Source organism: Rhinoderma darwinii, chromosome 6, assembly GCF_050947455.1.
Source record: "Rhinoderma darwinii isolate aRhiDar2 chromosome 6, aRhiDar2.hap1, whole genome shotgun sequence".
Lineage (NCBI taxonomy): Eukaryota > Metazoa > Chordata > Amphibia > Anura > Rhinodermatidae > Rhinoderma > Rhinoderma darwinii.
The window spans coordinates 98,759,443-98,773,674 of NC_134692.1; positions in this window are offsets into that span (position 1 = coordinate 98,759,443).

A 14,232-nucleotide genomic window follows, 5' to 3' on the forward strand; every position below is an offset into this window, starting at 1 on the left:
TAACTGCCTGTCTTACAAGCAGATACATTAAAATTTAGAAAAATGCTGATTTTTGCAATTTTTCCCTAAATTTTGGTGTTTTTCACAATTAAATACTGAATGTATCGAGCAAATTTTGCCAGTAACATAAAACAAGAACAATAAAATTAGAAAACAATCTCAGAATCGCTTGGGTAGGTGAAAGCATTCCGAAGTTATTACCACATAAAGTGAAACATGTCAGATTTGAAAAATGAGGCTCTGTCAGGAAGGTCAAAAGTGGCCAAAGAGGGAAGGGGTTAATTGACATGCCCCTGGCTGATACCACTTTCTCGGAAGCGCCATTGCCTTGTACTACTTGGGCATGCACCGGTCAGCGAGGTGCAGTCTGCCCAGCTTCATTGCTGATCCGCGCATTCCAGTGCAAGGCAACGGCGCATCTGCAAGAGTTTTAGGAGGCTGGTAGTGATGTAGAACAGCCAGGGGGATGTTAATCAAAATCTGGGGGACGCCATTTCAATTTTCGCCTCAGACAGCAGAAAAGCTAGAATCGATCTTTACAAATAACAGATACACGTCTGTTCTGTGTTTGTCTCCGGCCATATTGGTGTCGATCTAACTTTTGGGAACTGCGTTAGCAGCCGCTCCGCCGTAGCGGGGAAGCAGCTGGCCAAACAACAGTCAATAACAGTCTCTTGGATATGGGTACCTGGGTTGAAGATCAGGCAGGTACTCATAGTAGCAGACACGTGGTGAAGCAGGCACAGATGATGCTTGGCGTAGCAGATGACACTGGACGTTGCAGATAACACCAGACGTGGTAGATGGCAACAGACGTGGCAGATGAGACACACATGACTCCCACAATAGGTTTAGACTAAGGAACAAACACAACAACAGGATACAGGATACAGGAAGCAGGATACGGGAACACTGGGAGCAGGATACAACTAAGGGACCATTTGCATAGATGAACACAGGAATACAAACAATGCACAGGCAAGGAGAGGAAGGGCAGGACCCTTTTTAATGTCCAGGGTGTTACAGGGTTGATTGGGAAATTTTAGACAGGAGCACGCGCTGGCCCTTTAAGGCCGGAAGTGAGCACACGCACCTTACAGGACACAGGAGAGTACTGCAGCCATGTGTGTCGATGTCTCTGAGGAGGGAGATGCCGACATGAAGATACAGTCCTGCGGTTGCAGCTGCCGGTAAGTAATACATGCCGGCGGTCAGCGACGGCGGGCATAACAGTTAGCTACAGAAAACAGGAAGAGTCAGCGTATTTTGACTGCTCTAGTGCTCAGCATAAAAACTAGAATATTTAAATGGCCACTGTCATTTTAACAAACTTTGCATAAATGAATAGTAGAAGCAATTATAAGAAACATTGTAATATATCTTATTAGAGAAAAATGCTTCTTTCTGCTCTTATCTGGCTGTTTACCTGCTTCCCCTCCCTCTGCGAAATTGACTTTCCCTGCTTCCCCTCCATCTGCTCCTCCGGTACACACACATGGTAGCTTATACTGAAAAGTCAAATGAAATGAGTGGTACGCTTTAAAGATTTTTTTTTATGAGGATAGTTATATAAAAATGTAAAAAAAATAAAATACAGCACCAAAAATGTTAAAAAAACCTGATTGAAATAATGTTTAATTTTCTGATGATCCATTCCTATTATGGACCAACTCCATGACCAAAACTGAGCCATGGGCCATGCTTTATGTAACTATATAAAATCTGTTTGGTTCTATTATTATATTCCGCTTCCCTCTTTAGTCTGTTTTCCAAACCATATAGTGATGATGTTATTATTTTTATCAATAAAGTATTTTTCAGACAATAGGTTGAACTAACAGAATTTAATGAAATAATTAAAATTGTCTAATTATTTAATACATGTTAAAAATATACTATAGAAGAATAAATGTAAACGTACACACGGCAGGTGTGTTGCAAACACTTCTATGACTATCCTATTCATCTAAATGGGGAGTGCAGAAATTCATGCACATGCTGTTAAAACAACCCCATTTAGATGTATGGAATGAATTTTCAATCACAGAAATTCCTGCAATAAATCTGCTGCATGTGAATATACTCTTAGAACTAATTATACTTTATACCTTTCTTTTTAAACTAAGTTTACACTAATTACACTACTGTCCTGACATACAGATACTGTCTGCCATTTGCTCCTTTTATAAATACATTTTGTTAAAAATGCTAAATATGGAGCAATTAAAATATTCTTTATTAAAAATTTAATAATTTAAGAAAAGAGACAGATTTCTGGATTGCTTTAGTGGGCGTCATTATAAGTAATATCAAATGAGATTGAGATTACAATAAATGTATTTAAATTATATATATATATATATATATATATATATATATATATATATATATATTAGCCTAGATTTATTACATATATATGTATATAGTCCTTAACCTCTCTCTCCTCTCTCTCTAGATACACTATATGGACAAAAGTATTGGGACACAGCTCTGAATCATTGAATTCAGGTGTTAGATTCAGTCCCATTGCCACAGGTGTATAAAATCACGCACCTAGCCATGCAGTCTAACTTTACATACATTTGTGATAGAATGGATCGTTCTAAAGAGCTCACTGAATTCCGGTCATTAAATTTTTTCTCTCATATTTCACGATCAACTGTGAGTGGTATTATTGCAAAGTGGAAGTGTTTAGGAAACACAGTAACTCAGTCATGAATTGGCAGACTAGGTAAAGTACAGAGTGGGGTCACCGACTGCTGAGACGCATAGTGCATAAAAGTCACCATTGCTCTGCTGACCGAATAACTGCAGAGTTCGAAACCTACTTTTGATTAACATCCGCAGAAAAACTGTGTTTCGGGAGCTTCATGGCATCGGTTTCCAGAGCCGAGCAGATGCATGCAACCCTTACATCACCAAGCACAATGCCAAGCATCATATGGAGTGGTGTAAAGCATGCCACCACTGGATTCTGGAGCCGTGTAAACGTGTTCTGTGGAGTGATGAATCACAATTCTCTATCTGGCAGTCAGATAGATATGTCTTGGTTTGGCGAATTCCAGGAGAATGTGACCTGTCTGACTGCATTGTGCCAACTGTAAAGTTTGGTGGAGGAGAGATAATGCTATGGAGTTGTTTTTGAGGGGTTGGCCTCGACCCCTTAGTTTCAGTGTAGTGAAATCTTAATGCTTCAGCATTCAAGGACATTTTGAACAATTTCATACTTCCAACATAGTGTGTAAGGCCCTTTCTGTTCCATCATGACTGTGACCCAGTGCACAACGCAAGGTCCATAAAGTCATGGCTAGGGGAGTTAGATGTGAAGGTACTTGACTGGCCCGCACACTTCTGACCTCAACCCCATGGAACACCTTTGGGATGAACTAGGATGGAGATTGTGAGCCAGGCCATCTAATCCAACATCAGTGTCTGACCTCACAAATGCTCTTCTGGATGAATGGGAAAAAATTCCCACACATACACTCCAATATCTTGTAGAAAGCCTTCCCAGAAGAGTGGAAGCCGTTTTAGCTGCAAAGGAATGGGATGTCATAAAAGCTCCTGTTGGTGTAATTTGTAGGTGTCCCAAAACTTTTGTCCATATGGTATATATATTTTATATGTTTACCATTTAGTCTCCGTTTGAATTGGTGTTACTCATAATGACGCCCACTAAAGCAATCAAGAAATTTGTCTTCATTTTGAATTTATGCAGAGAACATTTTAATTGCTCCATGTTTCCATATGTACACCACCTAATCAAGAACATATGTCAAGTGTTGTACTATTTTTATCATCAATAATATGGACTGACATTAAGAGACTCCCAGTTTATTTTCTTAAAATCAATGCATATTTACATACACAGAACCTGAACATCAATCACTATTGAAAAAAATCACTGCTAATATGTTACTACTTGGCTTTTTATTTTGCAGGGGGATATTAGATTGGATAGAAAAGCGGCATATGGGTATTTTTATTAAAAGGTGAAAATATTGTCAGGACCTAACTATTTAATTAGAGGATTAATTGGAGGATTAATTAAACACTTGTTAATGCAACGATTATTGATTAAAATACGAAGTCACTATTTAGTAAAACTTGTTATTGATACATTTATAATTATATGATGAAATTATATGTGAGGATGTTTTCCTCTTTTGGGTATTATCTTGTCAAATTAAATCTGTATTCTTCATCACTCATAAGGTGTAGGCATTTTCAACTCCTGTTGAGAAACTCCATGCTTTCATTTGAATTGTTATTTTCCCTACAGCAATGCATTTCAGTCAGTGGCGTAACTACCGCCGGGGCCGGCGGCATGAGGGGGCCCGTGTCGCCCGCCGGCACGGGCCCCCACCATGGCCTGAGGCTCTGTTAGCTGCCGCTAAGGCTGCTACAGCGCGACGCCACTGAACACCACTACGGCAGAGCAGGGAGGTATCTCCCCGCTCTGCCATTAAACAAAAGACATGTATCCCCTATCCACAGGATAGGGGATACATGTGTGATCGCTGGCATTGATAGGGAGAACGGGGGACTGAAAGTCCCCTGAAGTTCTCCATCACAAACCTCGGAGTTCCAGGGTCTGTGTCGGCAGCTCCGTAGAAATGAATGGAGCGCCGGTCGCGCTTGTGCGCATGCGTGACCAGCGCTCCTTTCATTTTTATTAAGCTGCGCAGACGCCGGAAGTCAGAGGTTAGTCATGGAGAACTTGGGGGGACTTTTAGTCCCCCGTTCTCCCTATCGCTGCCAGCGATCACACATGTATCCCCTATCCTGTGGATAGGGGATACATGTCTTTTGTAGGACACGCTGTAGGTCGCATTTTTTTGGGAGGGGGGACGCTGTATGGCGTTCCCAACAGGGGGGGGCTGTTTGGCGTTCCCTACAGGGGGGGTTGTATGGCGTTCCCTACAGGGGGGTTGTATGGCGTTCCCTACAGGGGGGGGTCTGTATGGCGTTCCCTACAGGGGGGGCTGTATGGCGTTCCCTACAGGGGGGGCTGTATGGCGTTCCCTACAGGGGGGGCTGTATGGCGTTCCCTACAGGGGGGGCTGTATGGCGCTCCCTACAGGGGGGGCTGTATGGCATTCCCTACAGGGGGGGCTGTATGGCATTCCCTACAGGGGGGGCTGTATGGCATTCCCTACAGGGGGGGCTGTATGGCGTTCTCTACAGGGGGGGGGCTGTATGGCGTTCTCTACAGGGGGGGGGCTGTATGGCGTTCTCTACAGGGGGGGGGGCTGTATGGCGTTCTCTACAGGGGGGGGGGCTGTATGGCGTTCTCTACAGGGGGGGGGCTGTATGGCGTACTCTACGGGGGGGCTGTATGGCGTACTCTACGGGGGGGCTGTATGGCGTTCTCCACAGGGGGGGCTGTATGGCGTTCTCTACAGGGGGAGCTGTATTGCGTTAGCGCCATACAGCCCCCCCTGTAGATAACGCCATACAGCCCCCACTGTAGAGAATGCCATACAGCCCCCCCTGTAAAGAACGCCATACAGCCCTCCCTGTAGAGAACACCATACAGCCCCCACTGTAGATAACGCCATACAGCCCCCACTGTAGATAGCGCCATACATCCCCCTGTAGATAGCGCCATACAGCCCCATGTGTAGATAACGCCATACATCCCCATGTAGATAACGCCATACAGCCCCCTCTGTAGATAGCGTCATACAGCACCCTCTGTAGATAGCGTCATACAGCACCCTCTGTAGATAGCGTCATACAGCACCCTCTGTAGATAGCGTCATACAGCACCCTCTGTAGATAATGCCATACAGCCCTCTCTGTAGATAACGCCACACAGCCCCCTCTGTAGATATCTACAGAGGGGGCTGTATGGCGTTATCTACAGAGCGGGCTGTATGGCGTTATCTACAAGGAGGTGCTGTAAAAAAGGCACTATCTACAATGGGGTGTTGTGTGACACCCAGGGGAGGGGGGGCCCCAGTCAAATGTTTGCTATGGGACCCAGTCTTTCCTAGTTACGCCCCTGATTTCAGTCATACATAAGTAGCAGTTATAGGGCACAACATGATTTATTATGGACCTTCCTGACATTGAGTAGACATCAAAAATATTTTGTAAACTATTTGTCTCATACTGTTAATCTAAATCCAAGAATGTAAACTTGTGATGTTTAATCTGAAAGGGTAAAATAACGTTTTTCTCATCCACACAGCCTCAAGCCATGTTGACTAATTGTCTTATTTGTCAAGTTTTAGACATTATATTGGGCCTCTAATTAACAAGGTCATTCACATTACATCAAATCATTCATAAATTCATCACATTTATCTTTTTTTATAATCCAACACTGTATTGTAGTGCTTTTCATACTGTGAGCCCCCTCCCCCCAATTAATGGTGAAGCTTGGCTTGGGTCAGTTTTGGCATAAGTGACCACATGCTGGTTCCAGGCCTTTATTTAGCTGTAACAATATTTAATACAGCAACATTGTTGACTTTTTTTTAATGTTCTACTGGGTTTAAAAGAATAAATAGCATTTTTTTTATATGTTCTTTGATAACCAATGAGGCCAAGCATCACCATGTTCTGGTTGGTGAGGCCCCAGTAGAAAAGGATGAGCTCTGCTATATAGGATCATTTCTGAAATACCAGATTTGCCTTAAAGAGGCTCTGTCACCACATTATAAGTGCCAGGGGCGTAACTAGGAAAGACTGGGCCCCATAGCAAACTTTTGACTGGGGCCCCCCTTCCCCTGGGTGTCACACAACCCCCCCCCCTTTTTAGATAGTGCCTTTTTTACAGCCCCCCTGTAGATAATGCCATACAGCCCCCCCTGTAGATAATAACATACAGCCCCCCCCTGTAGATAACGCCATACAGAGTCCGCCCTGTAGGTAAAGCCATACAGAGTCCCCCCCTGTAGGTAACGCCATGCAGAGTCCCCCCCTGTAGGTAACGCCATGCAGAGTCCCCCCCTGTAGGTAACGCCATGCAGAGTCCCCCCCTGTAGGTAACGCCATGCAGAGTCCCCCCCCCTGTAGGTAACGCCATGCAGAGTTCCCCCCTGTAAGTAACGCCATACAGAGTCCCCCACTGTAGGTAACGCCATACAGAGTCCCCCCCTGTAGGTAAGGCCATACAGAGTCCCCCCTGTAGGTAAGGCCATACAGAGTCCCCCCCTGTAGGTAATGCCATACAGAGTCCCCCCCTGTAGGTAACGCCATGCAGAGTCCCCCCCTGTAGGTAACGCCATGCAGAGTCCCCCCCTGTAGGTAACGCCATGCAGAGTCCCCCCCCTGTAGGTAAGGGCATGCAGAGTCCCCCCCCTTGTAGGTAACGGCATGCAGAATCGTCCCCCCCTGTAGGTAACGCCATACAGAGTCACCCCCCCTGTAGGTAACGCCATGCATCCCCTATCCACAGGATAGGAGATCAGGGTGGCCATAAGGGGGGTATTAGGGGTACTACTGTAGGGGGCCCGGCCAAACTTAATTGAAAGGGGGGCCCAGCAACTGCCGCGACTTGCCTTATGTAGAAAAAAACAGGCCCCTGCAATGGGGCCTGTTCTTTTCACCAAAACAATGTCGTGAGCTGCGGGCCCCCCTCTCGTGAAACACCGCCATGAGCTGCGGGCCCCCCTCTCATCACCGCCGCGAAACACTAAACGACCGCAAGCACGGGCGCCCACGCGCGTACGACCAGGCGCGCCGCCGAGAGGGAGGCGGTGCGCCCGCAACACAAGATCTAGGGGGAAGGACAGCCACACAGGGACAGCGGCGCACAGTCTACCTTCTGGCCCGCCTCCGACTCGTCCTCCACCTCCGACTCCACCTCCGACTCCACCTCCGACTCCACCTCCGACTCCACCTCCGACTCCACCTCCGACTCCACCTACTTCTTCTCCAGAGCGTAGCTGCGTAAGGAGAGGGGGAGGAGTCTAGTTGTTGCACGGCGGCAGTTCTACGATCCCCGCCATTTTCTGGAGCCTGGAGGTGAAGGACTGGACGTCTGGACCGAAGACATCGCCTGAAGAGGACTGGAGTGGGAGCAGCTCTTCTGACACGGTGAGTAAAGTGTCTCAAAGTGCTGTTTATGTATGGCCCTGTTCACACAGAGTATTTTGCAGGCCGAAAAAATCTGCCTCAAAATTCCTTAAAGAATTTTGAGGCAGATTTTGACCTTCCCACACTATCTTGCCGCGTTTTTTGCTGTGTTTTTTGCCCGCTGCGATTGAGGACAGCAGACAAAAAACGCAGCGAAAAATGCATTTTCTGCCTCCCATTGATTTCGATGGCAGGTTAGAGGCGGAACCGCGGCAAGAAAGGACGTGCTGCTTTTTCTTTTTTCCGCGACTGACTCCCATTGATTTCAGATTAAATCAATGGGAGGCGGTTTTGGAAGTTGTTTGGTGCAGATTCTGACGCAGTGTCCGAGTCAATATCAAGGTACAAAAACTCTGTGAACTGGGCCTTATTGTTAGGGCTTATTCAGACGAACGTGTAATACGTCCGTGCAACGTGCGTGATTTTCACGCGCCTCGCACGGACCTATGTTACTCTATGGGGCCGTGCAGACTGTCAGTGATTTTCACGCAGCGTGTGTCCGCTGCGTAAAACTCACGACATGTCCGATATTTGTGCATTGTTCGCGCAACACGCACCCATTGAAGTCAATGGGTGCGTGAAAGTCACACCCAGCACATGGAAGCACTCCCGCAGTAGTATAAACTATAAATGAAAACAGAAAAGCACCACGTGTTACAAACATACAAACAGAGTGTCATAATGATGGCGGCTGTGCGAAAATCACGCAGCCACGCATCATACGCTGCTGACACACGGAGCTGTTATGGACCTTTTGCATGCGCTAAACGCCACGTTTTTGCGCACGCAAAAAGCACACGCTTGTGTAAATCCGGCCTTAGGGTAGGAACACACTAGGCATGAACACTGCGGATTTTATGCAACACATTTTATTGTGGAAAATCCGCAGCGTATCAGTCGCAGCAGAGTGGATGGGATGTGAACAAATCTCATTCACACGCTGAAAAAAAAATGGACCTGCAGTGTGGCTTTTTAAGCCGCAGCATGTCAAGTTATTCTGTGGAATCGCTGCTCCTCTGTTGCGGAAATGCTGCGGTTCTGCCGCAAAAATCACAAATGAGAAAAAAAAAGGTACATTTATAAAAAAGTTTAGACTTACCCCAGTCGTACTTCTGGTGACGCGATCCTCTATTCTTAGCGCAGCCCGGCCTCCTGTCATGGCGTTTCATCCCATGTGACTGCTGCAGCGGTCACATGGTCTACAGCGTCATCCCAGGAGGCAGGGCTACGTTCAGAAGAGAGAGACGCGTCACCTAAACTACGGCCGGGGCAAGTCTAAACTTTTTTTTCCCTGCAGGATTCCCGCAGCGGACATGCCTCACGAAACCTGCGCCACTATTTGGTGCGGTTTTGCTGGCAGAATTCCCTGCGGCTACCGGGGCGGATAAGCTGTGTAGTTTTACTCAGCATATCCGCCTAGTGTGTTCCTTATGATGTCGCTCCTGGAGCTGCTGCCTGTCTCTAAATAGGCAATTGGTCCAGTAGAATTTGGATTTTTTTTTTTTTGTGAACCAGCTTAAAAAAACACAAAACTTTTGTGTTAGGGCCTGTTCACATCACCGTTCGCTTCCGCTCCGGGGTTCCGTTTGAGGTTTCTGTCGGGTGAACCCCGCAACGGAAAGTGAAAGTGACAGCACAGCTTCCGTTTCAGTCACCATTGATCTCAATGGTGACGGAAACATCGCTAATAGTTTCCGTTCGTCACCATTCCGGCAGGTTTTCGGACGGAATCAATAGCGTAGTCGACTGCGCTAATGGTGACGGAAACGGAAGCTGTGCTGTCACTTTCACTTTCCATTGCGGGTTTCACCCGACGGAAACCTCAGACGGAACCCCGGAACAGAAGCGAACGGTGATGTGAACAGGCCCTAACACAAAAGTTTTGTATTTTTTTTTTAAGCTGGTTCACAAAAAAAAATATTATTCCAAATTCTACTGGACCAATTGCCTATTTAGAGACAGGCAGCAGCTCCAGGTGCGACATCATAAGGGTAGGAACACACTAGGCGGATATGCTGAGTAAAACTACACAGCTTATCCGCCCCGGTAGCCGCAGGGAATTCTGCCAGCAAAACCGCACCAAATAGTGGCGCAGGTTTGGTGAGGCATGTCCGCTGCGGGAATCCTGCAGGGAAAAAAAAGTTTCGACTTGCCCTGACCGTAGTTTAGGTGACGCATTTCTCTCTTCTGAACGTAGCCCCACCTCCTGGGTTGACGCTGTAGACCATGTGACCGCTGCAGCAGTCACATGGGATGAAACGTCATGACAGGAAGCCGGGCTGCGCTAAGAATAGAGGATCGCGTCACCAGGACTACGGCCGGGGCAAGTCTAAACTTTTTTATAAATTTAAAAAAGTGCCTTTTTTTTTTTTCTCATGTGTGATTTTTGCGGCAGAACCGCAGCATTTCCGCAACAGAGGAGCAGCGATTCCACACAATACATTGACATGCTGCGGCTTAAAAAGCCACACTGCAGGTCCATTTTCTTTGCAGCTTGTGGATGAGATTTGTTTAAATCTCATCCACTCGGCTTCGACTGTAATATGCTGCAGATTTTCCACAATAAAATGTGTTGCATAAAATCCGCAGTGTTCATGCCTAGTGTGTTCCTACCCTAAGGCCGGATTTACACGAGCGTGTGCTTTTTGTGTGCGCAAAAACGTTTGGCGCATGCAAAAGGTCCATAACAGCTCCGTGTGTCAGCAGCGTATGATGCGCTGCTGCGTGATTTTCGCGCAGCCGCCATCATTATGACACTCTGTTTGTATGTTTGTAGCACGTGGTGCTTTTCTGTTTTCATTCATAGTTTATACTGCTGTGGAAGTGCTGGAGTGATTTTCACGCACCCATTGACTTCAATGGGTGCCTGATGCGCGAACAATGCACAAATATAGGACATGTCGTGAGTTTTACGCAGCGGACACACGCTGCATGAAAATCACTGACAGTCTGAACGGACCCATAGAGTAACATAGGTTCGTGTGAGGTGCGTGAAAATCACGCACGTTGCACGGATGTATTACACGTTCGTCTGAATAAGCCCTAACAATAAGGCCCAGTTCACACAGTTTTTGGGCCTTGATATAGACTCGGACACTGCGTCAGAATCAGCACCAAAAAACTTCCAAAACCGCCTCCCATTGATTTAATCTGAAATCAATGGGAGCCAGTCGCGGAAAAAAGAAAAAGCAGCACGTCCTTTCTTGCCGCGGTTCTGCCTCTGACCTCCCATCAATGGGAGGCAGAAAATGCATTTTTCCCTGCATTTTTTGTCTGCTGTCCTCAATCGCCGCGGGCAAAAAACGCTGCAAGATAGTGTGGGCAGGTCAAAATCTGCCTCAAAATTCGGTGCGCGGTTCCAGGCGGTCGCGGGTGCGCATGCGCGGGAGTTTGCGGGTGCGCGCGATCGGTCGCACGGGCGGCAGTGTTTGACGGCCCCCATGACGACCCCCATGCTACCCAAGGCCGCCATCAGGGGGGGTATTATGGGTACTGATGTGAGAGGCCCGGCCAAACCTAATTGAAAGGGGGGCCCGCAGCTCACGTCATTCTTTTGGTGAAAAAAACGGGCCCCATTGCAGGGGCCTGTTTTTTTTCTACCAAAGGCAAGTCGCGGCAGTTGCCAGCCCCCCTTTCAATTCGGTTTGGCCGGGCCTCTCACATCAGTACCCATAATACCCCCCCTGATGGCGGCGCTGGGTACCATGATATAGTGCTGGACGGAGTACCGTTAACAGGCGGTGCCACGGTAGGGGGGCCCAGAAAATTTAGCTGTAGGGGGCCCTGAAATTCCTGATGGCGGCCCTGTAGGAGATACATGTGTGATTGCTGGCAGCGATAGGGAGAACGGGGGACTGAATGTCCCCCAAGTTCTCCATGACTAATCTTTGACTTCCAGCGTCTGCGCAGCTCAATAAAAATGAAAGGAGCGCTGGTCACGCATGCGCACAAGCGCGACCGGCACTCCATTCATTTCTACGGAGCTGCCGACACAGACCCCGGAAGTCCGAGGTTTGTGATGGAGAACTTCAGGGGACTTTCAGTCCCCCGTTCTCCCTATCAATGCCAGCGATCACACATGTATCCCCTATCCTGTGTATAGGGGATACATGTCTTTTGTTTAATGGCAGAGCGGGGAGATACCTTCCTGCTCTGCCGTAGTCTTCAGTGGCGTCGCGCTGTAGCAGCCACAGCGGCTGCTAGCGGAGCCTCCGGCCATGGTGGGGCCCCGTAGCAGCCGCTACGGCTGTAGTTACGCCACTGATAAGTGCCCTATCTCCTATATAAGAAGATCGGCACTATAATGTAGGTGACCGTAATGCTTTTTATTTAGATAAACAATCTATTTTAAACCACTTTATTAGCGATTTTAGATTTATGTTTTACTTTAGACCAAGTGGGTGTTGTACAGAGGAGTGTATGACGCTGACCAATCAGAGTCATACACTTCTCTCCATTCATTTACACTGCGATATAGTTATATTGCTATGTGCAGCCACATACACAAACACTAACATTACTGCAGTGTCCTGATAATGAATATACATCACTACCAGCCTGGACGTGATGTTTATTCAGAATCCTAACCACTTCTGAATCTTTTCTGTGAGATTCCAGCAAGGCAAGCGTAATCTCATTTGAAATGACAGGTTACATCGTAATCTTGCAAGATTACGCTTGCCTTGCTGGAATCTCACAGAAAAGATTCAGAAGTGTCAGGATTCTGAGTACACATGACGTCCAGGCTGGTAGTGATGTATATTCATTATCAGGACACTGCAGTAATGTTAGTGTTTGTGTATGTAGCTGCACATAACGATATAACTATATCGCTAGTGCAGTGTAAATGAATGGAGAGAAGTGTATGACGCTGATTGGTCAGCGTCATACACTCCTCTGTACAACGCCCACTTGGTCTAACATAAAAACAAGCCCACTTGGGCATTAAGAAACTCATTGGCATAAAGCTAAAAATCGCTCATAAAGTGTTTTAAAATTGATAGTTTTTCTAAATAAAAAGCATTACTGTCACCTACATTATAGCGCCAATCTTCTTATATAGGAGATAGGGCACTTATAATGTGGTGACAGAGCCTCTTTAAGCATTTGCCTAGAACACAGAATAGGGTTAACAGACATACAGCAAATAAATGTAAGAATATCAATGGTGCAGTTATATAGACAACTGTAAAGCAACCCACAGTGTAGCCATTTCAGCATAATAATTGATAGCTAATTTAGAGGTACAGTATACTTAACCGATAAAATGGAGATATGCATTGCATGGAAATGGAAACTAAAAAGATGAACCTTTCCGTAACCACTACATATAATTTTGCCTATTGTCAATTTTTATATAGAACACCTGCATTGCTAGGAACACATCTACATATGTCTTTCCTTAATGTACCTCTATACCTGACATATCCCGAGATTTACAATATGGCGCAAGATGTTAAGCAAATATCTTTAAAAAAAAAGGTCACCTCCAACGGATGCCTTTGACAGATGCCTTCCGTCAGCCATTCAACACCTATATACTCCCATGTTAATAAATGTATATTTTTAACGTAAACGTTGTTTTACTGTATTTCTCTAACGGTTACTATTCTGTCGGTTATCCATCGCTTATAGACTCCCATGTCACACAACGTATACGTTTAATATACGGTAGTTTTACTGGATGGTGCAAAATTGCATTGAATTGGTATCATGACAAATTGTATTACTTATTGCAATAAAAAAATACTAAATAAATGTGGACACATCTGTATAACAAAATGCAAGGTACTGTATTGTCAGTAGTTTATCGGTAATTTAAAATATGGAAGAAATTAATCTCTCCTTGTCACAAAGGGTCTGTGGACCCACCGAGCCGTACCGCCTTGGCGGTAAGGCAGCTGGCCAACAGGGCCCAGGTGAAAGTCTATAGTTCATATAGGTACCTGTGGCAGCTCAGACTGCAGCAGGGCAGTCTCGGCTAGGACTAGGCAGCAGGTAGACGTCAGGCGAGGTGAAGCAGGTCAGACGTAGAATACAGCACGACATGACTTTGGCACAGCACAGTGCTCAACCAGGATGTTATGGAATGCAAGAAACAGGAACATGAAATGGAACAGGTACAGGAGCAGGAAACTCACTAGG